A 27,710-nucleotide genomic window follows, 5' to 3' on the forward strand; every position below is an offset into this window, starting at 1 on the left:
AGGGTCCGCTGAGATGATGTTATGGCAGCTAGATAGCATACCTTCCCACAGGTGAAGTATAATCCCCAGGGCTTCCCGGTGTGTAGAAGGTGAATGGTGAGAGGTGCAGAGAAGAACGAGGACACAAGGTTGCAGTCTCTTTACCTTTACTGAAGACTTCAGCATCCAAAGTCCAGAGCACCAGATCAAAGGGCAGACAGAGTCAGGCCGGTTTGGAGGCAAATCCAGAGTTCCCTTGTCCAGGTGGAAATCAGTAGCCTTCTTCTAGCGCTGCAGTGTTGTCGTCCCTTACTGCTAAGCTTCTCATAAGGTCCTCACAGATGTTGTACATGTTGTATCTCTCTCTCTGTCCCCCAGATGGATAGTACAAACCTGTATGACCGGTGGCTTGAGGTGGTTTATAGGGACTCTCAGGGCTGCCACTAGAAATTTCGGGGCCCCATACTGGCAAAATTTTCGGGGCCCCCTTGAGACTCCGCCCAGGCTCCACCTCAGCCCCGCCTCCACGCTCCACCCCTCGAACTGGCCACAGTCCCACCGCTCTTTCTTGGAAAATCTCCACTTCTCACCTATCACACATTGACAGTTTCCATCACCAGATCACACATAAAGCCGGCAGCTTTTGTTTTGGCCAAAAGATTTTTTAAGCCACCAAAATGACAAGGTAGACACTTTTGGCTAGGCCCTACTCTGCTGTAACCTATTAAATATTTATTAAAATATGCAATACAATTTAGGTTTATTTTTCAATTTTAAAAATGACCTATAATTAGTGTTGAGTAGTGTTGAGCGATACCGTCCGATACTTGAAAGTATCGGTATCGGAAAGTATCGGCCGATACCGGCAAAGTATCGGATCTAATCTGATACCGATACCCGATACCAATACAAGTCAATGGGACTCAAGTATCGGACGGTATCCTGATGGTTCCCAGGGTCTGAAGGAGAGGAAACTCTCCTTCAGGCCCTGGGATCCATATTAATGTGTAAAATAAAGAATTCAAATAAAAAATATTGCTATACTCACCTCTCAAACGCAGCCTGGACCTCACCGAGGGAACCGGCAGCGTTGTTTGCTTAAAATGCGCGCTTTTACTTCCTTCCGTGACGTCACGGCTGCTGATTGGTCGCGTCGTGGTCACATGGGCGGCACGCAACCAATCACAAGCCGTGACGTAATTTTAAAAATGCGCGCGTCTCCTGCCTCCCGTGACGTCACGGCTTGTGATTGGTCGCGTCGCCCATGTGACCGCGACGCGACCAATCACAAGCCGGAACGTAATTTTAAATTCCTGAATGCCTAGAATTAGGCATTGAGGACCTGAAAATTACGTCACGGCTTGCTGTGATTGGTCGCGTCGCGGCCACATGGGCGGCACGCGACCAATCAGAAGCCGTGATGTCACGGAAGGAAGTAAAAGCGCGCATTTTAAGCAAACAATGCTGCCGGTTCCCTCGATGAGGTCCAGGCTGCGTCGGAGAGGTGAGTATAGCAATATTTTTTATTTTAATTCTTAATTTTACACATTAATGTTGTTTCGATACCGATACCCGATACCACAAAAGTATCGGATCTCGGTATCGGAATTCCGATACCCGCAAGTATCGGCCGATACCCGATACTTGCGGTATCGGAATGCTCAACACTAGTGTTGAGCGATACCTTCCAATATGCATTGGTATCGGTATCAGATAGTATCGGCCGATACCGGCAAAATATCGGATTTCGCCGATACCGATACCCGATACCAATGCATTTCAATGGGACACAAAGTATCGGAATGGTTCCCAGGGTCTGAAGGAGAGGAAACTCTCCTTCAGGCCCTGGGATCCATATTCATGTGTAAAATAAAGAATTAAAATAAAAAATATGGATATACTCACCTCTCCGGCGGCCCCTGGACTTTACCGATGTAACCGGGAGCCTCCGTTCCTAAGAATGAGCGTGTGAAAGGCCTTCGATGACGTCACGGCTTCTGATTGGTCGCGTGAGCGCTCATGTGACCGCTCACACAACCAATCACAAGCCGTGACGTCATCGCAGGTCCTTCACGCGCTCATTCTTAGGAGCGGAGGCTCCCGGTTACGGCGGTAAGGTCCAGGGGCCACCGGAGAGGTGAGTATATCCATATATATATATCCATATACTCACCTCTCCGGCGGTCCCTGAACCTTACCGCTGTAACCGGGAGCTTCCGTTCCTAAGAATGAGCGTGTGAAGGACCTGCGATGATGTCGCGGCTTGTGATTGGTCGCGTGAGCGGTCACATGAGCGCTCACGCGACCAATCAGAAGCCGCGATGTCATCGAAGGCCCTTCACGCGCTCATTCTTAGGAACGGAGGCTGCCGGTTACAGCGGTAAGATCCAGGGGCCGCCGGAGAGGTGAGTATATCCATATTTTTTATTTTAATTCTTTATTTTACACATGAATATGGTTCCGATACCGATTCCCGATATCACAAAAGTATCGGAACTCGGTATCGGAATTCCGATACCGCAAGTATCGGCCGATACCCAATACTTGCAGTATCGGAATGCTCAACACTACCTATAATACCACATACAAGGAACAAATATCACAGCACCATGACCAGACACCATATTACCACCACAGTGACCGAATAATATCAAATACAAGGAACAAATACCACAACACCATGACCAGACCACATATTACCACCACATAGTGACTGAATACTACAATACTGATCAGTAATAAAAAACACCCCACAATACTATCACCATAAGTGCCAGTATTCACAGGAGATCTGTACTTAGTATGCAGTGTCTGTGTACAGGTAATACAGTGATCACCGGTGACATTATACACAGGAGCTCTGTATATAGTGTACAGTGTAGTGTCAGTGTATAGGTAACACACTGACTCACCAGTGACATCTCTAGGTGAAGTCCTTCATCTTTCATCCAGGACAGATCGCCATCACTTCATCCAGCCAGGACTCGTTTCTGCAGGGAATAACACAGTTATCTTGCCATCCTAGCCCCCGTGTGTCTCATTCCTGGCATCAGCCATATGTTCTTGCATCATGCCCTAATGAGTATCCATTCTGCCCAATATGATCTCCCCATCCTGCCCCATCTGTCTCCATCGTATCCATCCTGCCCCATGATTCTGCCCCATCTGTCTCCAATCCTGCCCCCAGTGTCACCAATCATGCCCGTATCACCATTCTGCCCCGTCTCCAATCATGCCCCCATGTCTGCAATCATGCCCCCTGTGTCTCCATTCTGCCCCATCTGTTTCCAATCCTGCCCCATCTGTCTCCAGTCATGCCCCAGTGTCTCCAGTCATGCCGCCATGTTTTTCATCATGCCCCGTATCTCCATTCTGCCTGTGTCCAGCATTCTTCCCCATGTCCAGCATTCTGCCCCCGTGTCCAGCATACTGCCCCCGTGTCCAGCATACTGCCCCCGTGTCCAGCATTCTGCCCCCGTGTCCAGCATTCTGCCCCCGTGTCCAGCATACTGCCCCTGTGTCCAGCATTCTGCCCCTGTGTCCAGCATCTCCTCTGCCCCAGCGTGTCCAGCATTCTGCCCCCGTGTCCAGCATACTGCCCCCGTGTCCAGCATACTGCCCCTTTGTCCAGCATGCTGCCCCTTTGTCCAGCATACTGCCCCCGTGTCCAGCAAACTTCCCCCGTGTCCAGCATTCTGCCCCCTTGTCCAGCATTCTGCCCCCGTGTCCAGCATTCTGCCCCTGTGTCCAGATTTCTGCCCATGTCCAGCATCTCCTCTGCCTCAGAGTGTCCAGCATTCTGCCCCCGTGTCCAGCACACTGCCCCCGTGTCCAGCACACTGCCCCCGTGTCCAGCATACTGCCCCCGTGTCCATCAAACTGCCCGTGTCCAGCAAACTGCCCCTGTGTCCAGCATTCTGCCCCCGTGTCCAGCATTCTGCCCCCGTGTCCAGCATTCTGTCCCCGTGTCCAGCATTCTGCCCCCGTGTCCTGCATTCTGCCCCTGTGTCCAGCTTTCTGCCCCTTTGTCCAGCATTCTGCCCCTGTGTCCAGAATTCTGCCCCTGTGTCCAGCATCTCCTCTGCCCCCGTGTCCAGCATTCTGCCCCCGTGTCCAGCATTCTGCTCCTTTGTCCACCTTTCTGCCCCTTTGTCCAGCATCTCCTCTGCCCAGCTTTCTGCTCCTTTGTCCAGCATTCTGCCCCTGTGTCCAGCTTTCTTCCCCTTTGTCCAGCATCTCCTCTGCCCAGCTTTCTGCCCCTTTGTCCAGCATACTGCCCCCGTGTCCAGCATTCTGCCCAGCGTGTCCAGCATTCTGCCCCCGTGTCCAGCATACTGCCCCCGTGTCCAGCATTCTGCCCCTGTGTCCAGCTTTCTGCCCCTTTGTCCAGTATCTCCTCTGCCCAGCTTTCTGCCCCTTTGTCCAGCATTCTGCCCCTGTGTCCAGCATCTCCTCTGCCCCAGCGTGTCCAGCATTCTGCCCCCGTGTCCAGCATACTGCCCCGGGCCCCCCCCCAGATCGCCGCTACCAAAAAAAAAATAAAAATACTTCTTACCTGACCGTGTGCTCCTGCGGCGGGCGAAGCTCACTTCCTCCATGCAGGTGAAGGACGCACTCGCCGGCGGCTGACGATGACGTCAGATGCCGGCGAAGTACGACTGCGCACTGCGGCCGCTCAAGTCTGCTGCCAGCCTCCGACTGGCTGGCGGCGGCTGTTAACTATTGACGTGCGGGCACGGGCCCGCACCGCACGTCAATAGTGTGCCGCAGCGCCTGCAGGGGGGCCCGGTGAGCATATTAGATGGGGCCCGATGCAGGCCCCCTCTGCCCACCGGGCCCCATACGCCAGTCATGGCTGTAATGCCCTGATGGCGGCCCTGGGGACTCTATCATGCCCCAGCCTCTAAGGGGTGCCACCTTGCCTCCTGGGTATTGGGGCGGACAGGTAACATGAAATTAGCTGTCCTGCCGATCTCTGGAGCAAGGCATAAAGGATCGTTGCTCCCTCGGTGTTCCGGCTACCAGGATCCTGCACCTCAGAAGGAGGCAGCCTGTGTAGGGCTGATCCCCTTCTGGTATCCACTCCTCTGCTACGACTTCTTTCACCCTCTCTGCAATACAGTTCTCCTTCAGTGTTTCTTTCTGGAAGCTGCAGCTCTCAGGGCATGCACAGCTCTGTGTCTTTCTTCCTCGATCTCCGACAGGATCACACCCCTGCCAGGGACCAACTGGTCACCAGTTTTTCCAAAGTGTGTGGAGTGACCTAATAAATAGGAGCAGAGCTCCCCCCGGTGGCCTGGAGTGTGAAATGTGTTGCATGTTTGTGATACCTGGATGCAGTTATCCTTCTTTGCCTCCAAACGTAATATCACTCTCCCCTAGAGGAAAATGACATTACTGCAACGACCAGGACCCTGGGGCGCTGCACAGACTGATCAAAATGTGGCCTTGATTTTTTTGAGCACACCAAAATTGTATGTAAGTTGGCTATGACACAAAAAAAATGGAGTACTAAAATTGTAAGATATTTTGTGCAATGATATGCGATGCGTGTGGCATACAACTCACAGTGATAAATCTAAGAACTGTAGCTAAATAGTTTTAGGCCAGCAACAGGTGTCCAAAAATGTTGTAAGACGCTGAAAAATATTTGTTGGTACCGAAAAAAAGGACAGATTTTTTGTCGCACTCACATATGATGCCTGCAACAAAAAAAAATTTAATTATTAGATTTGCATGCTCTTGTATTGCAATGATCCGGCTGTAGTCTGCAGTTTGACCAAGCAAATTAATGTAGAAAAAAGGGGGCTATGTATTGCTACATAATAAATTGAGCAGGTATAAGCTGCAAAAAAAAAAATGCCACGGATAACTGCATCCAGGTATATATAAAATAAGCAGCAGCAGACAGTAATGTAGCTTTTTGAGTTATGCAGTGAGATATATGTACTCACATACAGTGCCTGCAGGCCTTGCACTGATGTGGATAAGTGCACAAAGACTCCCCTGCTTACCTAGCGCTGCAATCTAAGTACCGCCGAATTAGCCCTAAAAAGGACTATTGGTTTATTAGGATTTGTGGACTGAACACTAGCAGACCCACACTAACTATTAAAAGAAAGATTCTGATCCTATCTCAGCAGCAGCTTTCCCTATATTAGCTGACTCCAGAGCAGAATGCGGTGAGCAGGGCGGCTCCAGGTCTCTTATAGACCTGATGATGCTGTGCGGCCAGCGAATCACTGTAATACCACAACAAAGATGGCTGCGGAATTACAGTGCATAGCAGACAATCCCTGCATGGTCATTGGTGCTCTAAAGAGTGCCAAAATTGCAGGGCAGTGACCTGAGCTCCTGCCGAATAGTCCTGGAGATACTCGGTGCTCACCGAGTACACCAAGCATAGTGATACTTGGCTGAGTAGTGGCGAGCACGTTTGATCATCGCTAGTCGCTGTGTATTTCGTTACAACTATTAGCACAAACTAGTTACATGCTGGAAGGTTGATTTCGCACAGGATCACGTCAAATTTCATGGCAACAGCAGGAGTAGCCTCTTTGCACTGTTACACTGACAAAATAGAACCAGTAAAACAACATGTCTGCTTTTTATATGGAGAGGGAAATGTGACTTTGGCAGCCAATGACAGGATCCCTTGTGTCTGGACATTGAGGATGGCTTCTGCTCCCTGATTTGCTGTGGGAATATACACACATTAAATTAATTAAAAAAAAAACAGTTTGCCGCTTCTTTACACACCCCCTCCCCTCATAAAACACATCCCCCCCAGCTCATCATACAAAAATACAGCAACACTATCCTAGCCAAAGTCCTAACAAAAGCATTAGTAGAAACGCTATCATTTATCAAACTTCGCCAGAATTTAGCCGACTTTGAGAAAAAATTGTTGTGAATCCTAACCCAAATGAGCTATATTCGTGCCAAATTTCAGATTGGCAAATGTTTTTGTAACAAATTCACTCATCTCCATTAATGCTTGATAGATGCAAATACAAATCAGGGAAAAAGTGGTTTACTCCTTCTCTGATCCAGTTGTCAGTTTGTCAAGTGACCCAGAAACAGGAAAATCCCACTTCTGGGGGGATAAACCGTCTAGGAGCACATTGAACTGCCGTATTAGGCAGTCTAATGATGACCCCACTGTCTGCACCTAGGGCAAATGCACCATCTGCCCCCTTAGAAACGCCACTGGCTTAGCTCCTGATCACAATTAATACATAGACAACTAACTTCTGACATAATAAAACATCTTATGTCATGAAAAATTAATACGAATTTATCTTTCAACAAGAGTATTATTTTATTGCGTAATCATGTATGGAACATTGTGTATTTTATTATTCTGCATTTTTCTGATAAATATTGCAAAAATATAAAATCACCTTGATTACATTCTAAAAAGCTTACGTTTAACCCATTTCTTTTGTGCATTTAGCAAATAGCATAGCGGAGTAATTTAGCTCAATTTTCTTGAAGTCTTTTAAAGACTATAAATATTTTAGCAACAGATTCCCCCAATGCATGCAATTCTCAGATACTGGAGGCAGAAATTTTTAAATAGCCTGTTATCCATGTTTTAGTCACAATACACTGCTCTGACAGTTGACAGTTTTGTAAGCAACTGATGGTATTGAAAATGAAACACATTGATTCATAACCATACTTTTGAAAAACAGAACTGCTTTTGCACATGAATTTTAATGGGAAGACAGCAATGGAATGAAAATTAAAATAGACAAGTTGTCATTCATCAAGATGTGCTTGAAAAATTTGTACACTTAAGACTAGAGATGAGTGAATATTTCAATGTTCGATTTGGATTACGATCGCCGAATTTACAATATTCACCAATTTATTCGCCATTAGTGTTGAGCATTCCGATACCGCAAGTATCGGGTATCGGCCGATATTTGCTGTATCGGAATTCCGATACCGAGCTACGATATTTTTGTGATATCGGAAATCGGAATCGGAAGTTCCCAGTGTATGCTTCCCAGGGTCTGTAGGAGAGGAGACTCTCCTTCAGGCCCTGGGATCCATATTCATGTAAAAAATAAAGAATTAAAATAAAAAATATGGATATACTCACCCGTCCGGCGGCCCCTGGACCTTACCGATGTAACCGGCAGCCTCCGTTCCTAAGAATGCAGTGAGTTTAGAACCTGCGATGACGTCGCGGCTTGTGATTGGTCGCGTGAGCGGTCACATGAGCGGTCACGCGACCAATCACAAGCCGCGACGTCATCAAAGGTCCTTCACTCCTCATTCTTAGGAACGGAGGCTGCCGGTTACATCGGTAAGGTCCAGGGGCCGACGGACGGGTGAGTATATCCATATTTTTTATTTTAATTCTTTATTTGTTACATGAATATGGATCCCAGGGCCTGAAGGAGAGTTTCCTCTCCTTCAGACCCTGGGAACCATCCAGGATACCTTCCGATACTTGTGTCCCATTGACTTGCATTGGTATCGGGTATCGGTATCGGCGATATCCGATATTTTTCGGATATCGGCCAATACTATCCGATACCGATACCTTTGAGTATCGGAAGGTATCGCTCAACACTATTCGCCATGCTGAATGTCATTAAATTCAATAGGAGGCAAAAAACATATGAATACACAACACCTTCAAATGGGCCCAAAAGATGCCAAAACACATCAAATAAGGGGTAAACACCGGGAAAGTGGCCTCAATTCACCCACAGCAAACATTTTAGAATGGCATGGCAGCAATCAGCCATGCTTGAGGTATCATGGTCTGGGCCAACATTTACAGCTTTGAATTGAATGTCAAATTAAGACGAGGTGGGTGAGGGATCAGTGTAGGTCTGTTGTGCTGGGAACCTGGATACCACATGCAACAGCTCAACCTGCTTTCATGCTCAGCCACACTCAGGTGGCACAAATATCAGTTTCGCAGACTACTATTGTCAGAAAAATCTAAGGAAAGTAACATGGGTAGTTGACTAAAAGGTGGTGCAGGCCTGACAATCTCGGAAGCCTACTGCTGAAGCCACATGCATGAAGTAGACCCAACCAGGAGTCTAAACATTTACAAAATTTAGTGGCAGTCAGAAACAAAGTGGCATCAATTTCATCACAGTAGAAAGAGTATAATAGGGACTTAAACCTCCTACACTACAGCCAACCCAGCAGATGGAGAGACCCAGTCAGGACTCAGGAGTGTTCACATTTCAAACAATTATTTGCAGAAATTAAAGTGGCATCAATTTCACCACAGTTGAAATATTATAATAGGGAGTGACATCTCTTCCACTTCAGCCAACCAAACAGATGGACACCCAACCAGGAGTGTTCACATTTCCCAAAATTATTGGCATACACCGACAAAGTGGCAGCAATTTCACCACAGTAGAAATAGTATAATAGTGACTGACACATCTGCCACTGCAACCAATCCAGCAGATGGACACCCAACTAGGAGTCTTCAAATTTCAAAATATGAGGACCTGACACCATCAAAGTGACAAAAATTTGGCGAGATTATAAATGGTATAATAGGGACCGACAGCTCTTCCACTACAGCCAACCCAGCAGATGGAGACCAACCATGACTGTTCAATGACTGTTCATATTTCCACAAATTTGTGTTAACATTTGAAGCAGCAGCAACAACATCACGCACAGAAGCCACACTAAAGATATCACAGAGTGTAATTACGCAAGATTACAGCAGCACATTTAAAAATGCAACATCGCTTAGTCTGCCCAGTCTGTGATTGGGGTGCAAAAGTCCTTGGAGATCCATGAATTGGTCATCTTGATGAATGTTAGGTGAGCTACAATTTCAGTGGACAGACTTCTGCACTTATCCATCAGGCACCACCAGTAGCCCTGAAGACACGTTATGAGAGAACGCTGGCTCCCAGGCATGATCAAACCTCCAAGGCATGAGAAGCAAGCTCAGGCCACTCATCAATTTTTGAAGACCAAAATGTGAAAGGGTCCAAACCCTCACTGATGGTATTGATATTGAGTTCTAGATACTATTGCACCATCCTGTCTAGTGGTTCACCATGTGTCAGACTTGGACTGTTGTGCTGGAGTCTGTCAGCCAATGCGTGAGGACATCTGGAACCAGGACCGTGGAACCCAAAGAGATCTCGAATCCAAAAGACAGTGATGTGCACTACACAAAAACCACACGACATACAGAACATTACATTTTCTTTGAGGGGTGCCAGGGTGTGCCAGAACAACAGGCTCTTGCCAAGACTACCACCCTTGCCACCTTACACTTAGAAGAACCCACGGCTGCTGTTTTTTGAAACAAGGTCCGATGAGGCTGGTGTTGTGAATTTGCTTTTTGCTCCCTCTAGTGGTTACTAGTTTTTTGACTCTGGTTTTTCTGTCATTCCTTTTATCCGCACCTGGGTCGTTAGTTAGGTTGTGTTGCTATATAAGCTCCCTGGACCTTCAGTTCAATGCCTGGCAACGTAGTTATCAGAGCTAGTCTGCTGTGCTCTTGTCTACTGATCCTGGTTCCAGTTATATCAGCTAAGTCTGCCTTTTGCTTTTTGCTATTTGTTTTGGTTTTGTATTTTTGTCCAGCTTGTTCCAAATCTATATCCTGACCTTTGCTGAAGCTCTAGGGGGCTGGTGTTCTCCCCCCGGACCGTTAGACGGTTCGGGGGTTCTTGAATTTCCAGTGTGGATTTTGATAGGGTTTTTGTTGACCATATAAGTTACCTTTCTTTATTCTGCTATCAGTAAGCGGGCCTCTCTGTGCTAAACCTGGTTCATTTCTGTGTTTGTCATTTCCTCTTACCTCACCGTCATTATTTGTGGGGGGCTTCTATCCAGCTTTGGGGTCCCCTTCTCTGGAGGCAAGAAAGGTCTTTTGTTTTCCTCTACTAGGGGTAGCTAGATTCTCCGGCTGGCGCGTGTCATCTAGAATCAACGTAGGAATGATCCCCGGCTACTTCTAGTGTTGGCGTTAGGAGTAGATATATGGTCAACCCAGTTACCACTGCCCTATGAGCTGGATTTTTGTATTCTGCAGACTTCCACGTTCCTCTGAGACCCTCGCCATTGGGGTCATAACAGTTTGCCAGGCCAGTATTAAATGTTTAATGCATTGCAGAAGAGGGATTATAAGAAAGAAGATTCTGAGTTTTCTTTTTCCTTCTTCCCCTTTACCTCAGAGTGGCTATGCTTGCTGCAGACATGAATGTCCAGACCTTGATTACAAGTGTGGACCAGCTGGCTACTCGTGTGCAGGGCATACAAGACTATGTTATCAGAAATCCTAGGTCAGAACCTAAAATACCGATTCCTGAACTGTTTTCCAGAGACAGGTTTAAGTTTAGGAATTTCGTGAATAATTGTAAATTGTTTCTGTCCCTGAGACCCTGTTCATCTGGAGATTCTGCTCAGCAAGTAAAAATTGTTATTTCGTTCTTACGGGGCGACCCTCAGGATTGGGCTTTTTCGCTGGCGCCAGGAGATCCGGCATTGGCTGATCTTGATGCGTTTTTTCTGGCGCTCGGTTTACTTTATGAGGAACCCAATCTTGAGATTCAGGCAGAAAAGGCCTTGCTGGCTATGTCTCAGGGGCAGGACGAGGCTGAAGTGTATTGCCAAAAATTTCGGAAATGGTCCGTGCTGACACATTGGAACGAGTGTGCACTGGCCGCTAATTTTAGAAATGGCCTTTCTGAAGCCATTAAGAATGTTATGGTGGGTTTTCCCATTCCCACAGGTCTGAATGATACTATGGCACTGGCTATTCAAATTGACCGGCGGTTGCGGGAGCGCAAAACCGCAAATTCCCTCATGGTGTTGTCTGAACAGACACCTAATTCGGTGCAATGTGATAGAAAAACCGCAAATTCCCTCATGGTGTTGTCTGAACAGACACCTGATTTAATGCAATGTGATAGAATCCTGACTAGAAATGAGCGGAAAATTCATAGACGCCGGAATGGCTTGTGCTACTACTGTGGTGATTCTACACATGTTATCTCAGCATGCTCTAAACGTATAGCTAAGGTTATTAGTCCTATCACCGTTGGTAATTTGCAACCTAAATTTATTCTGTCTGTAACTTTGATTTGCTCACTGTCATCTTATCCTGTCATGGCGTTTGTAGATTCAGGTGCTGCCCTGAGTCTCATGGATCTCTCATTTGCTAAGCGCTGTGGTTTTACTCTTGAACCATTAGAAAATCCTATTCCTCTTAGGGGTATTGATGCTACACCATTGGCAGCAAATAAACCGCAGTATTGGACACAGGTTACCATGTGCATGACTCCTGAACACCGCGAGGTGATACGTTTCCTGGTTTTACATAAAATGCATGATTTGGTCGTTTTAGGGCTGCCATGGTTACAGACCCATAATCCAGTCCTGGACTGGAAGGCTATGTCAGTCTCAAGTTGGGGCTGTCGTGGTATTCATGGGGATTCCCTGCCTGTGTCTATTGCTTCTTCTACGCCTTCGGAAGTTCCGGAGTATTTGTCTGATTATCAGGATGTCTTCAGTGAGTCTGAGTCCAGTGCACTGCCTCCTCATAGGGACTGTGACTGTGCTATAGATTTGATCCCAGGCAGTAAATTTCCTAAGGGAAGACTGTTTAATCTGTCGGCACCTGAACATACCGCTATGCGTTCATATATCAAGGAGTCTCTGGAGAAAGGACATATTCGTCCGTCTTCTTCCCCTCTTGGTGCGGGATTCTTTTTTGTGGCAAAAAAGGACGGATCTTTGAGACCTTGTATTGATTATCGGCTTTTAAATAAGATCACTGTCAAATTTCAGTATCCTTTACCGCTGTTGTCTGACTTGTTTGCCCGGATTAAGGGTGCCAAGTGGTTCACCAAGATAGACCTTCGTGGTGCGTACAACCTTGTGCGCATTAAGCAAGGTGATGAATGGAAAACCGCATTCAATACGCCCGAAGGTCATTTTGAGTACTTGGTGATGCCTTTTGGGCTCTCCAATGCGCCTTCAGTTTTTCAGTCCTTTATGCATGACATTTTCCGGAAGTATCTGGATAAATTTTTGATTGTTTATCTGGATGATATTTTGGTTTTTTCTGATAATTGGGATTCGCATGTGGAGCAGGTCAGGTTGGTCTTTAAAATTTTGCGTGAAAATTCTTTGTTTGTCAAGGGCTCAAAGTGTCTCTTTGGTGTGCAGAAGGTTCCCTTTTTGGGGTTCATTTTTTCCCCTTCTGCTGTGGAGATGGACCCAGTCAAGGTCCGAGCTATTCTTGATTGGACTCAGCCCTCGTCAGTTAAGAGTCTTCAGAAGTTCTTGGGCTTCGCTAACTTCTACCGTCGTTTTATCGCTAATTTTTCTAGCATTGTGAAACCTTTGACGGATATGACCAAGAAGGGCTCCGATGTAGCTAACTGGGCTCCTGCTGCCGTGGAGGCTTTCCAGGAGTTGAAACGCCGGTTTACTTCGGCGCCTGTTTTGTGCCAGCCTGACGTCTCACTTCCCTTTCAGGTTGAGGTGGATGCTTCGGAGATTGGGGCAGGGGCCATTTTGTCGCAGAGAGGCCCTGGTTGCTCTGTTATGAAACCTTGTGCCTTTTTCTCTAGGAAGTTTTCGCCTGCCGAGCGAAATTATGATGTGGGCAATCGGGAGTTGTTGGCCATGAAATGGGCATTTGAGGAGTGGCGTCATTGGCTCGAGGGTGCTAAGCATCGTGTGGTGGTCTTGACTGATCACAAAAATCTGATGTATCTCAAGTCTGCTAAACGCCTTAATCCGAGACAGGCCCGCTGGTCATTGTTTTTCTCCCGCTTTGATTTTGTTGTCTCGTATTTACCAGGTTCAAAGAATGTGAAGGCCGATGCTCTTTCTAGGAGCTTTGTGCCTGATGCTCCTGGAGTCGCTGATCCTGTTGGTATTCTTAAAGATGGAGTTATCTTGTCAGCTATTTCTCCGGATCTGCGACGTGTGTTGCAGAGATTTCAGGCTGATAGGCCTGAGTCTTGTCCACCTGACAGACTGTTTGTCCCGGATAAGTGGACCAGCAGAGTCATTTCCGAGGTTCATTCCTCGGTGTTGGCAGGTCACCCGGGAATTTTTGGCACCAGAGATCTGGTGGCCAGGTCCTTTTGGTGGCCTTCCTTGTCAAGGGATGTGCGGTCATTTGTGCAGTCCTGTGGGACTTGTGCTCGAGCTAAGCCTTGCTGTTCTCGTGCCAGCGGTTTGCTCTTGCCCTTGCCTGTCCCGAAGAGACCTTGGACACATATCTCCATGGATTTCATTTCTGATCTTCCGCTATCTCAGGGCATGTCCGTTATCTGGGTGATTTGTGATCGCTTCTCCAAGATGGTCCATTTGGTTCCTTTGCCTAAGCTGCCTTCCTCTTCCGATCTGGTTCCTGTGTTTTTCCAGAACGTGGTTCGTTTGCACGGCATCCCTGAGAATATTGTGTCAGACAGAGGATCCCAGTTCGTTTCCAGGTTCTGGCGATCCTTTTGTAGTAGGATGGGCATTGATTTGTCGTTTTCGTCTGCTTTCCATCCTCAGACTAATGGACAGACGGAGCGAACCAATCAGACTTTGGAGGCTTATTTGAGGTGTTTTGTCTCTGCTGATCAGGACGATTGGGTGACATTCTTGCCGTTGGCTGAGTTTGCCCTTAATAATCGGGCTAGTTCCGCCACCTTGGTTTCGCCTTTTTTCTGCAACTCTGGTTTCCATCCTCGCTTTTCTTCGGGTCATGTGGAGCCTTCTGACTGTCCTGGGGTGGATTCTGTGGTGGATAGGTTGCAGCAGATCTGGAATCATGTGGTGGACAACTTGAAGTTGTCACAGGAGAAGGCTCAGCGCTTTGCCAACCGCCGCCGCGGTGTGGGTCCCCGACTACGCGTTGGGGATTTGGTATGGCTTTCTTCCCGCTTTGTTCCTATGAAGGTCTCCTCTCCCAAATTTAAACCTCGTTTTATTGGGCCTTACAAGATATTGGAAATCCTTAATCCTGTATCTTTTCGTCTGGATCTTCCTGTGTCGTTTGCTATTCACAATGTATTTCATAGGTCCTTGTTGCGGCGGTACATTGTGCCTGTAGTTCCTTCTGCTGAGCCTCCTGCTCCAGTGTTGGTTGAGGGCGAGTTGGAGTACGTGGTGGAGAAGATCTTGGATTCTCGCCTCTCCAGGCGGAGACTTCAGTACCTGGTCAAGTGGAAGGGCTATGGTCAGGAGGATAATTCCTGGGTGGTCGCCTCTGATGTTCATGCGGCCGATTTAGTTCGTGCCTTTCATGCCGCTCATCCTGATCGCCCTGGTGGTCGTGGTGAGGGTTCGGTGACCCCTCACTAAGGGGGGGGTACTGTTGTGAATTTGCTTTTTGCTCCCTCTAGTGGTTACTAGTTTTTTGACTCTGGTTTTTCTGTCATTCCTTTTATCCGCACCTGGGTCGTTAGTTAGGGGTGTTGCTATATAAGCTCCCTGGACCTTCAGTTCAATGCCTGGCAACGTAGTTATCAGAGCTAGTCTGCTGTGCTCTTGTCTACTGATCCTGGTTCCAGTTATATCAGCTAAGTCTGCCTTTTGCTTTTTGCTATTTGTTTTGGTTTTGTATTTTTGTCCAGCTTGTTCCAAATCTATATCCTGACCTTTGCTGAAGCTCTAGGGGGCTGGTGTTCTCCCCCCGGACCGTTAGACGGTTCGGGGGTTCTTGAATTTCCAGTGTGGATTTTGATAGGGTTTTTGTTGACCATATAAGTTACCTTTCTTTATTCTGCTATCAGTAAGCGGGCCTCTCTGTGCTAAACCTGGTTCATTTCTGTGTTTGTCATTTCCTCTTACCTCACCGTCATTATTTGTGGGGGGCTTCTATCCAGCTTTGGGGTCCCCTTCTCTGGAGGCAAGAAAGGTCTTTTGTTTTCCTCTACTAGGGGTAGCTAGATTCTCCGGCTGGCGCGTGTCATCTAGAATCAACGTAGGAATGATCCCCGGCTACTTCTAGTGTTGGCGTTAGGAGTAGATATATGGTCAACCCAGTTACCACTGCCCTATGAGCTGGATTTTTGTATTCTGCAGACTTCCACGTTCCTCTGAGACCCTCGCCATTGGGGTCATAACAGGCTGGGTTATTAAAAATCTGGGAAATGTGCATCACCTGGCCTTTCCTAATGATGATAATGAGCAAGCCATATCCCTAACAGGCTAATTAAGGTCTGAAACCTTAGTCAAAGTTATCTAATCACACAAATCTCCAAGGGCGCCCAAACTTTGGCTTTGGCTCATTTTCCTCCTTGCCATTTTTAAAATGAAAACAATTACATACATACACACATATATACATATATATATATATATATATATATATATATATATATATATATATAGTGGGAGTTGTACTCACTCGAGTGAGATCGGAGGAAAACAGGAGGCATGTTACTTTAACCCCTTTATCCCATATGACATACTATCCCATCAAGGTGACCTGGGACTTAATTCCCAGTGATGGGATAGTACGTCATAGGTGATCGGCCGAGCTAACGAGGGAGTGCAGCTGATCGCCGCCGGGTGTCAGCTGATTATTACAGCTGACATCCGGCACTATGTGCCAGGAGCGGTCACGGACAGCTTCCGACACATTAACCCCGGAACACTGCGAACTGAGGTCGCAGCATTCCGGCAGCTTAGGGAAGCATCGTGCTGGGATGGGGCTCCCTGCATGCTTCCCTGAGACCCTCGGAGCAATGCGATGTGAACGCGTTGCTCCGAGAGTCTCCTACCTCCTCCTCCCTGCAGGTCCCAGATCCAAAATGGCCGCGGGGCTCCTTCCGAGTCCTGCAGGGAGGTGATTTGCAAGCGTCTGCTCAGAACAAGTGCCGGGAAGCCTCCCTGCTGTGCCTGTCAGATCGCTGATCTGTGATCTGACACTATATTATGATGTCCCCCTGGGGCAAAGTTAAAAAGTAAGAAAAAAAATATTTACATGTGTAAAAAAAAATAGAAAAATATTTAGAATTGAGACTCTCAATTCTAAATATTTTTCTATCTACTGGCTAACACGGTACCAAGATATATTTCTTTCCTGTAAAAAAAAATAAAATTCCTAAATAAAGAAAAATATATATATTGTTCCAATAAGTACATTTCTTTATCTAAATTGAAAAAAACAATAAAAGTACACATATTTAGTATCGCCGCGTCCGTAACGACCCGACCTATAAAACTGTCCCACTAGTTTACCCCTTCTGTGACCAGCGTAAAAAAAAAAGGCAAAAAAGACGATTTATTATCATACCGCCGAACAAAAAGTGGAATAACACGCGATCAAAAATACGGATATAAATAACCATGGTACCGCTGAAAACGTCATCTTGCAAAACACGAACCGCCATACAGCATCATCAGCAAAAAAAATATAAAAGTTATAGTCCTCAGAATAAAGCGATGCAAAAATAATTATTTTTTATATAAAATAGTTTTTATTGTATAAAAGCCCCAAAACATAAAAAAATTATATAAATGAGGTATCGCTGTAATCGTACTGACCCGAAGAATAAATCTGCTTTATCAATTTTACCAAACGTGGAACTATATAAACGCCCCCCCCAAAAAAAAAAAATTCTTGAATAGCTGGTTTTTGGTCATTCTGCCTCACAAAAATCGGAATAAAAAGCGATCAAAAAATGTCACATGCCCGAAAATGGTACCAGTAAAAATGTGAAATCGTCCCACAAAAAACAAGACCTCACATGACTCTGCGGACCAAAATATGGAAAAATTATAGCTCTCAAAATGTGGAGACGCAAAAACTATGTTTTGCGATAAAAAGTGTCTTTTAGTGTGTGACGGCTGCCAATCATAAAAATCCACTAAAAAACCCACTATAAAAGTTAATAAAATCCCCCTTCATCACCCCCTTAGTTAGGGAGAGATAATAAAATTAAAAAAAATGTATTTATTTCCATTTTCCCATTAGGGTTAGGGTTAGGGTCGGGGCTAAAGTTAAGGTTAGGGTTGGGGCTAAAGTTAGGGTTGGGGCTAAAGTTAGGGTTAGGGCTACAGTTAGGGTTGGGGCTACAGTTAGGGTTGGGTCTACAGTTAGGGTTAGGTGTGGGGCTACAGTTAGGGTTAGGGTTGGGGCTAAAGTTAGGGTTTGGGCTATAGTTAGGGTTGGGGCTAAAGTTGGGTTGGGGCTAAAGTTAGGGTTAAGGTTGGGGCTAAACTTAGGGTTAGGGTTGGGGCTAAAGTTAGGGTTTGGATTACATTTACGGTTGGGATTAGGTTTAGGGGCGTGGTTAGGGCTTAGGGTTAGGGGTGTATTGGGGTTAGGGGTGTGGTTGGGATTAGGGCTAGGGGCATGTTCAGGTTAGGGGTGTGGTAAGGGTTATGGTTAGGGTTGGGATTAGGGTTAGTGGTGTGTTTGGGTTAGGGTTTCAGTTAGAATTGGAGCGTTTCCACTATTTAGGCTCATCAGGGGCTCTCCAAAAGCGACATGGCATCCGATCTCAATTCCAGTCAGTTCTGCATTGAAAAAGTAAAACAATGCTCCTTCCTTTCCGAGCTCTCCCATGTGCCCAAACAGGGGTGTACCCCAGAATATGAGGTATCAGCGTACTCAGGACAAATTGGACAGCAACTTTTGGGTCCAGTTTCTCCTGTTACCATTGGGAAAATACAAAACCGGGGGCTAAAATATAATTTTTGTGGAAAAAAATAAGATTTTTTATTTTCACGGCTCTGCGTTATAAACTGTGGTGAAACACTTGGGGGTTCAAAGTTCTCACAACACATCTAGATAAGTTCCTAGGAGGGGCTAGTTTCTAATATGGGGTCACTTGTGGGGGGTTTCTACTGTTTAGGTACATCAGGGGCTCTGCAAATGCAATGTGACGCCTGCAGACCAATCCATCTAAGTCTGCTTTCCAAATGGCACTCTTTCCCTTCCGAGCTCTGCCATGCACCAAAATGGTGGTTCTCCCCTAAAGAAGGGGTATCAGTGTACTCAAGACAAATTGGACAACAACTTTTGGGGTCCAATTTCTCATGTTACCCTTGGAAAAAAAAAACTGGGGGCTGAAAAATAATTTTTGTGGAAAAAAAAGATTTTTTTATTTTCACGGCTCTGCGTTATAAACTGCAGTGAAACACTTGGGGGTTCAAAGCTCTCACAACACATCTAGATAAGTTCCTAAGGGGGTCTTCTTTCCAAAATGGTGTCACTTGTGGGGGGTTTCCACTGTTTAGGCATATCAGGGGCTCTCCAAACGCGACATGGCATCCCATCTCAATTCCAGTCAATTTTGCAATGAAAAGTCAAATGGCGCTCCTTCCCTTCCGAGCTCTGCCATGCGCCCAAACAGTGGTTTACTCCCACATGTGGGGTATCATCGTACTCAGGACAAATTGCACAACAACATATGGGGTCCAATTTCTTCTGTTTCCTTTGGGAAAATAAAAAATTGGGGATGAAATATCATTTTGGTGAAAAAATATGATTTTTTATTTTTACGGCTCTGCATTATAAACTTCTGTGAAGCACTTGGTGGCTCAAAGTGCTCACCACACATGTAGATAAGTTCCTTAGGGGTCTACTTTCCAAAATGGTGTCACTTGTGGGGGTTTCAATGTTTAGGCACATCTGGGGCTCTCTAAACGTGACATGGTGTTCTATCTCAATTCTATTCAATTTTGTATTGAAAAGTCAAACTGCGCTCCTTCCATTCCAAGCTCTGCCATGCGCCCAAACAGTGGTTTACCCCCACATATGGGGTATCTGCGTACTTAGGACAAATTGTACAACATCGAATGGGGTCCAATTTCTCCTGTTACCTTTAGCAAAATTAAACAAATTGGAGCTGAAGTAAATTTTTTGTGAAAAAAAGTTAAATGTTCATTTTTTTTTAAACATTCCAAAAATTCCTGTTTAACAACTGAAGGGTTAATAAACTTCATGAATGTGGTTTTGAGCACCGTGAGATGTGCAGTTTTTAGAATGGTGTCACACTTGGGTATTTTCTATCATATAGACCCCTCAAAGTGACTTCAAATGTGATGTGATCCTTAAAAAAAATGGTGTTGTAAAAATGAGAAATTGCTGGTCAAATTTTAACCCTTATAACTCCCTAACAAAAAAAAAATGAGTTCCAAAATTGTGCTGATGTAAAGTAGACATGTGGGAAATGTTACTTATTAAGTATTTTGCGTGACATATCTCTGTAATTTAAGGATATAAAAATTCAAAGTTGGAAAATTGCAAAAGTTTCAAAAGTTTCGCCATTTTTTTCACAAATAAACGCAGGTAATATCAAAGAAATGTTACCACTATCACGAAGTACAAAATGTCACGAGAAAACAATGTATCAAAGAAATGTTACCACTGTCACGAAGTACAAAATGTCACGAGAAAACAGTGTCAGAATCATCTGGATCCGTTGAAAGGTTCCAGAATTATAGCCTCATAAAGGGACAGTGGTCAGAATTGTAAAAATTGGCCCGGTTATTAACGTGCAAACCACCCTTGGGGGTTAAGGGGTTAAAAGTAGTGATGGGCGAGCACTAAAATGCTCGGGTGCTCGTTGCTCGGGTCGAGCAAATTGGAATACTAGGGTACTCGGCCAGAACAACAAGCCCAATGTAAGTCTATGAGACACCCGAGTATTTTTACCGCGATCCCCCCGTGGGTCCTTTTAAGGTCTAAAAAGTCTGAAAATGATGGAAACACTGCTCAAATGACACAGGGACATCATGGGGATCGCCCCTGGAAGCATTCCTGACTCCTAGTTCACAGCTTTCATAATTTTTTTCCGAGATTCATGCCATTTTTACCGGTAACCCAAAAAACACATGAAAATGAAACCAAAACAGGTTTTGTTTGGAAATATGTCAAGGTACATCCTTTGCAGGTTAATGACTTGCCTGTAAGGCCAAATATTTAACCCCAGACCGAAAATTTCCTCTCCCACTTAGGCTTAGTTCAGACGCAGCATTTTTGAAGCGTTTTTCAACATCAACTTTGCTTTCAACCACTACAAATGCATTCACTGGGAAATGTCATTGTAACATTTAACAACCCTAGCTGGCCATGTGGTGTGTGACACATAAGGAGACACATCTTGTTTCACTTACGAAGGAGGGACTCTTAAAGTTACAGAGCCTATTTTTACTGGTGCATCAGGCAGCATTAATCTTCTTAAAGGGCCATTATGAAACAGTGGGTCTCCTAAGCTGTTGTAGCCTATGCTGTGAGTGGATGGGCTGCCAAGAATTACGACGCACCACAATACCCCTGTCTTAAGATGTCCAGGGGAACTTCTGAAAAAGTGTTGCATTGAATTCAAGATCCGCCCTGCTACCAATTAATATGCGCCACAATAAGCTTTTGAACCCACATAGTGGATGGGACCATGAAAGTCCACTTCACAATATGCATTTTGTACTTCGTACTCCTTTGTTTTACACATTGGCGGCAATGCCAGCCTTGCTGCTTAGTCAGACATATTCACCCCATTAGGCCTTGGAACCCACATACTGAATGGGCCCATGAAAATCCACTTCACAATATGCATTTTCATGTACTCCCGTGCTCCATTGATTAACACATTGGCAGCAAGTCCTGCCCTGCTGCATAGTCAGTCATATGCAACCCATTAGGCCTTGGAACCCACATACTGGATGTACCCATGAAAATCCACTTCACAATATGCATTTTGTACTCCCGTACTCCTTGGTTTTGCACATTGGCGGCAAGGCCAGCCCTGCTGCATAGTCAGTCATATGCACCCCATTAGGCCTTGGAACCCACATAGTGAATGGGCCCATGAAAATCCACTTCACAATATGCATTTTGTGCTCCACACTCCTTTGTTTTATACATTGGCAGGAAGGCGAGCCCTGCTGCATAGTCAGTCATATGCACCCCATTAGGCCTTGAAACCCACATACTGGATGGGCCCATTAAAATCCACTTCACAATATGCATTTTGCACTCCCGTACTCCTTTGTTTAACACATTGGCAGCAAGTCCAGCCCTGCTGCATAGTCAGTCATATGCACCCCATTAGGCCTTGGACCCAACATACTGTATGTGCCCATGAAAATCCACTTCACAATATGCATTTTGTGCTCCATACTCTTTTGTTTTATACATTGGTAGGAAGGCAAGCCCTGCTGCATAGTTAGTCATATGCACCCCATTAGGCCTTGGAACCCATATAGTGGATGGGCCCATTAAAATCCACTTCAAAATATGCATTTTGTACTCCCATACCCCTTTGTTTTACACATTGGCAGCAAGGCCAGCCCTGCTGCTTAGTCAGTCATATGCAACCCATTAGGCCTTGGAACCCACATACTGGATGTACCCATGAAAATCCACTTCACAATATGCATTTTGTACTCCCGTACTCCTTGGTTTTACACATTGGTGGCAAGGCCAGCCCTGCTGCATAGTCAGTCATATGCACCCCATTAGGCCTTGGAACCCACATAGTGGATGGGCCCATTAAAATCCACTTCACAATATGCATTGTGAACTATGGACTATGAGGAAAATGGGAGACACGAGAGGTGGATGGTAACAATGGCTTTAGTTATTTGGACCAGCCATAATGTAAGGCTTGGGAGTTCATGTAAAGCTGCATGAACCAGTTAACTGCCTAAGTATGTAGCAGTACAGACACAGAGGCTATTAACTGCATGAAGTGTATGAGAACATGATGCGAGGAACCTGATTGTTTTTTTGTTTTGTTTTTTGGGCCACACAGGGATAGTTAGATTAATGCGTTGAGGCGGTAGGCCAATCTGAACAAATGGGTTTTTAGGGCACGCTTAAAACTATGGGGATTAATTGTATTAACCTAGGTAGTGCATTCCCAAGAGTCGGCGCAGCACGTGTAAAGTCTTGGAGACGGGAGTGGGAGGTTCTGATTATTGAGGATGCTAACCTGAGGTCATTTGCGGAGCGGAGGGCACGGGTAGGTTGATAGACTGAGACCAGAGAGGAAATGTAGGGTGATGCTGAGCCATGGAGTGCTTTGTGGATGAGGGTAGTGGTTTCATACTGCTTTCTGGAGTGGATGGGTAGCTAGTGTAATGACTGGCACAAGGTAGAGGCATCGGTGTAATGGTTGGTGAGGAATATGATCCTGGCAGCAGCATTCAGGACAGTCGAGACGAGAATGAGTTTTTGCAGAGTCGAAAGTAAGAAAAGGGCGAATTCTAGAAATATTTTTGAGATGCAGATAAGAAGAGCGAGCCAGTGATCGGATGTGGGGGGTGAATGAAAGCTCCGAATCAAGTATGACCCCAAGGCAGCGGGCCTGTTGCTTTGGAGTAATGGTGGAACCGCACACGGAGATGGCAATATCAGGCAAAGGGTAGGTTAATAGAGGGAGAGAACAAGAGGAGTTCAGTTTTTGACAAGTTCAGTTTCAGATAGAGGGAGGACATGATGTTAGAAACAGCGGTAAGACAATCACTGGTGTTTTCTAAAAAGGTTGGCGTGATAACAGGAGAAGAAGTGTATAATTGGGTGTCGTCAGCATAGAGATGGTACTGGAAACCAAATCTACTGATTGTATGTCCAATAGGGGCAGTATACAAAGAGAAGAGGAGGGGGTGAGAGGTGACAGCCGGGGAAAGGGACTGGAGGAGATGTGACGGAATGGGGTCACTGGTGCAAGTGGTTGGGAGAGAAGATGCAAGGAGCCTGATTACTTCTTCTTCTGTAACTGGTTCAAAGTCAGAGAGTGAACTAGATGCAGTGGGGGAGGGAGGACAGTGCATGGTATGAAGAGATTGGGAGATGATTTCCTGTTGAATGTGGTCAGTTTTGTCTTTGAAGTAATTGGCCAGATCGTCAGCGCGGAGATCCGTGGTTGGGGCCTGCACTCTTGGGTTGAGTAGGGACTGGAAAGTGTCAAAGAGACGTTTAGGGTTATTGGATAGTGAGGTGATGAGTGTGTTGAAATAGGTTTGTTTGGAGAGGTGAAGAGCAGAGTTGTATGTTTTTAGCATGAACTTATAATGGATGAAATCTTCAGGTAGATTAGATTTTCTCCACAGACGTTCGGCGCACCTGGAGCACCGCGGCAGGAAACGTGTTTGCAACGTGTGCCACGGTTGTCGCTGTCTATGCCAAGTTGTTCTATGTATAGGAGGTGCAGCTTCATCCAGGGCACTTTGCCCAGTGATGGGCGAGCACTAAAATGCTCGGTTGCTCGTTGCTCGGGTCGAGCAAATTGGAATACTCGGGTATTTGACCCGAGCAACGAGCCCAATGTAAGTCTTTGGGAAACCTGAGTATTTTTGCTACAATCCCCCCCGCGGGTCCTTTTAACATCTGAAATTGATGAGAACAGTGCTCAAATGACATGGGAACATCATAAAGAAAACCCCTAGAAGCACTTCTGACTCCTAGGTCACAGCTGTGACCAATGTTGTCAAAGTGTGACGCCACTTTTACAGGCACACACTAAAACATGCAAAACTAAACCAAAATGGATTTTCCTGGGAAATATGTTAAGGAACATCCTTTCCATGGTAATAGTTTGTATGAAAGGCAAAATAAAGACCCTCCCAAAAAATGTACCTGCACCACTTAGGCTATGTTCCCACATAGCTTTTTTATGTGTTTTTCAACTTTAGCATTGCTTTCAACCAATACAAATGCATTCACTTGGAAATGTCATTGTAACATTTAACAACCTTAGCTGGCCATGTGGTGTGTGACACATTATCAGACACATCTTGTTTCATTTATGAAGGAGGGACTCTTAAAGTCACAAAGCCTATTTTTGTAGTGGCATCAGGCGGCATTAGTATTCGTACAGGGCCCTAATTAAACAGTAGGTCTCCTATACTGTTATTGCCTATGCAGTGAGTGGCTGGGCTGCCAAAAATTAGGATCCACAGCAATACCCCTTTCCCATTGTAAGAAAGTGGGTCTCTGATAGTGTTTGCCTATGCATTGAACACAAGGCCTGCCCTGCCCCAAAGTTGTGTGCACCCCAATAAGCCTTTAAGCCCACGTACTGGATGGCCACAGGAAAACCAAGTTCACATTATTAATTTGTTACTGCTGTACTGTTTGCCTATGCATTGAATGCAAGGACTGCCCTCCCCCAAAGTTACAGGCATCCCAATAAGCCTTTGAACCCACATACTGGATGGCCACAGGAAAATCAAGTTCACATTATTCATTTGGTACTGCCATACCGTTTGCTTAGGCATTGATTGCAAAGCCTGCCCTGAGCCAAAGTTACACGCACCCCTATAAGCCTTTGAGCCCACGTACTGGATGGTCACAGGAAAACCAAGTTCACATTATTAATTGGGACTGCCACACTGTTTGCTTAGGTATTGAATGTAAGGCCTGCCCTGCCCCAAAGTTACACACACCCCAATAAACCTTTGAGCCCATGTACTGGATGGCCACAGGAAAACCATGTTCACATTAATCACTTGGTACTACCATACTGTTTGCTTAGGCATTGAATGCAAGGCCTGCTTGCACGAAATTCACACGCCCCCCATTAAGCCTTGGAAGAGATGTAGAGGTGGGCCTACTGAAAGCAATGTTCCCATTATGAGGAAGTGGGTCTCCCATAGTGTTTGCCTATGCAGTGAATGCAAGGCCTGCAAAAAATATGGAGGCACTCCAATACCCCTTGAAAGATATGTAGAGGAGTGCCTCATAAAAAAGTTCCCTTTATAAAGGAGTGGGTCTCGTATACTTGTAAAGCCCATACACTAAGTGTGTGGGCTGACAAACATTTTCCCCTTAGGGGTACACATTTTTTTTTACATTTTTACAGACATCATAAACACATTTGCCAAAAATTAGAGTGGCTGTTGCATCATGGAATACGTTCACCCTTGTGTTTTAGTGGTGGTGTCTGAAGAGACATGGAGGATGTCCTCCTATGCATCTATTCCCAATTTAAGGGAGCGGGTCTCCTATACTTGGAACACCCATGCATGAAGTGTATGGGCTGACAAACATCATAAACACCATTGCCAAAAAATTGAGAGACTCTTGCATCACGGAACACGTTCACCATGGTGTTCCAGTGGTGGTGGATGATGAGGAAGAGGAGAAGAAGGAGATAACACCAAATAGCCAAAGTCAGGAAGCATTTACCCATGTGTGGGTGTGAAGAGGTGCTTGGGAATATACCTCCTCAAAAAAGATATTGTATTGGAGGTTATGTTTCGCTGTCATTCGGTGGTGTACAGAAGTCTGGCCCAATCCAGCCCTTGTTCATTTTTATAAGAGTCAGCATTTTCAGTTGACAGGTGGATGGGCTTATCAGTTATAATTCCACCAGCGGCACTAAAAACCCACTCTGACAAAATGCTAGCAGCAGGGCAGGCCAGGACCCCCAAGGCGTAGACAGCCAGTTCATGCCATGTGTCCAGCTTGGATACCCAATAATTAAAAGGCACAGAGGAATCAGAGAGGATGTTGGTACGGTCAGCAAAGTACTCCCTCCGCATCTTCCCAAACATTGCACTCCTTGTGACAGTACCCTGCGCCTTTGGGCCAGGGCAACGGGAGGGTCTGAGAAAACTGTGCTCTGCCAGTGGTCCCCTGCCTCTGATGGATTGGAGTTGTGTCTCTTTGTTTGCACTCCTTGGTTGTCCAACAAATTATTATGTCTGACACCAACGTTTTCAGATGGGAATTTTTTTAGTAATTCCGCAACAAGGGCCCTCTGGTACTGCACCATTTTAGTACACCTGTCTGCCTCTGGAAGAAGAAATTGAAAGTTCTCCTTGTAGTGTGGGTCTAGAAGTGTCACCAACCAGTAATGAGTGTTACCCAAAATTTTTATAATGTGAAGGTCATGGGAAAGGCAGCGCAACATAAAGTCAGCCATGCGTGCCAGACTGCTAACAGACAACACTCCAGTGTCCTCACCAACAGGACGACTGACAATGCTTTCCTCCTCCATCTCCTCCCTGTCTTCAGGCCATCCAAGCTGAACAGACGGTATGACAGCTATGCTTGTAGTACCGTCTATAGTGCATGAAAGTAGCTCCTGTTCTTCCTCCTCCTCCACTTTCTCATTTTTTACCAATCCACTTGGGACGACATGAGGCTGGGCTGTGTGCAATCACCCTGTACGATTCCTTGCTCCATGTCCTTGTGCTCCGTCTGCAATGCATCCTCTTTCATTGTGAGCAGAGAGCTTTTCAGAATGCAGAGAAGTGGGTTGGTGATGATAATTACGGCGTCATCACTGCTTACCATGTTTGTTACATAGTTTCATAGTTACATAGTTATTAAGGTTGAAGGAAGACTTTAAGTCCATCTAGTTCAACCCATAGCCTAACCTAACATGCCCTAACATGTTGATCCAGGGGAAGGCAAAAAAACCCCATGTGGTAAGAGTAAGCTCCATCATGGGGAAGAAAAATTCCTTCCCGACCCCACATACGGCAATCAGACTAGTTCCCTGGATCACCGCCTTATCAAGGAATCTAATATATATACCCTGTAATATTATACTTTTCCAGAAAGGTATCCAGTCCCCTCTTAAATTGAAGCAATGAGTCACTCATTACAACATCATACGGCAGAGAGTTCCATAGTCTCACTGCTCTTACAGTAAAGAATCCGCGTCTGTTATTATGCTTAAACCTTTTTTCCTCCAGACGTAGAGGATGCCCCCTTGTCCCTGTCACCGGTCTATGATTAAAAAGATCAGCAGAAAGGTCTTTGTACTGTCCCCTCATATATTTATACATTAACATAAGATCAC

This window comes from Ranitomeya variabilis, chromosome 2 (genome assembly GCF_051348905.1).
Source record: "Ranitomeya variabilis isolate aRanVar5 chromosome 2, aRanVar5.hap1, whole genome shotgun sequence".
Lineage (NCBI taxonomy): Eukaryota > Metazoa > Chordata > Amphibia > Anura > Dendrobatidae > Ranitomeya > Ranitomeya variabilis.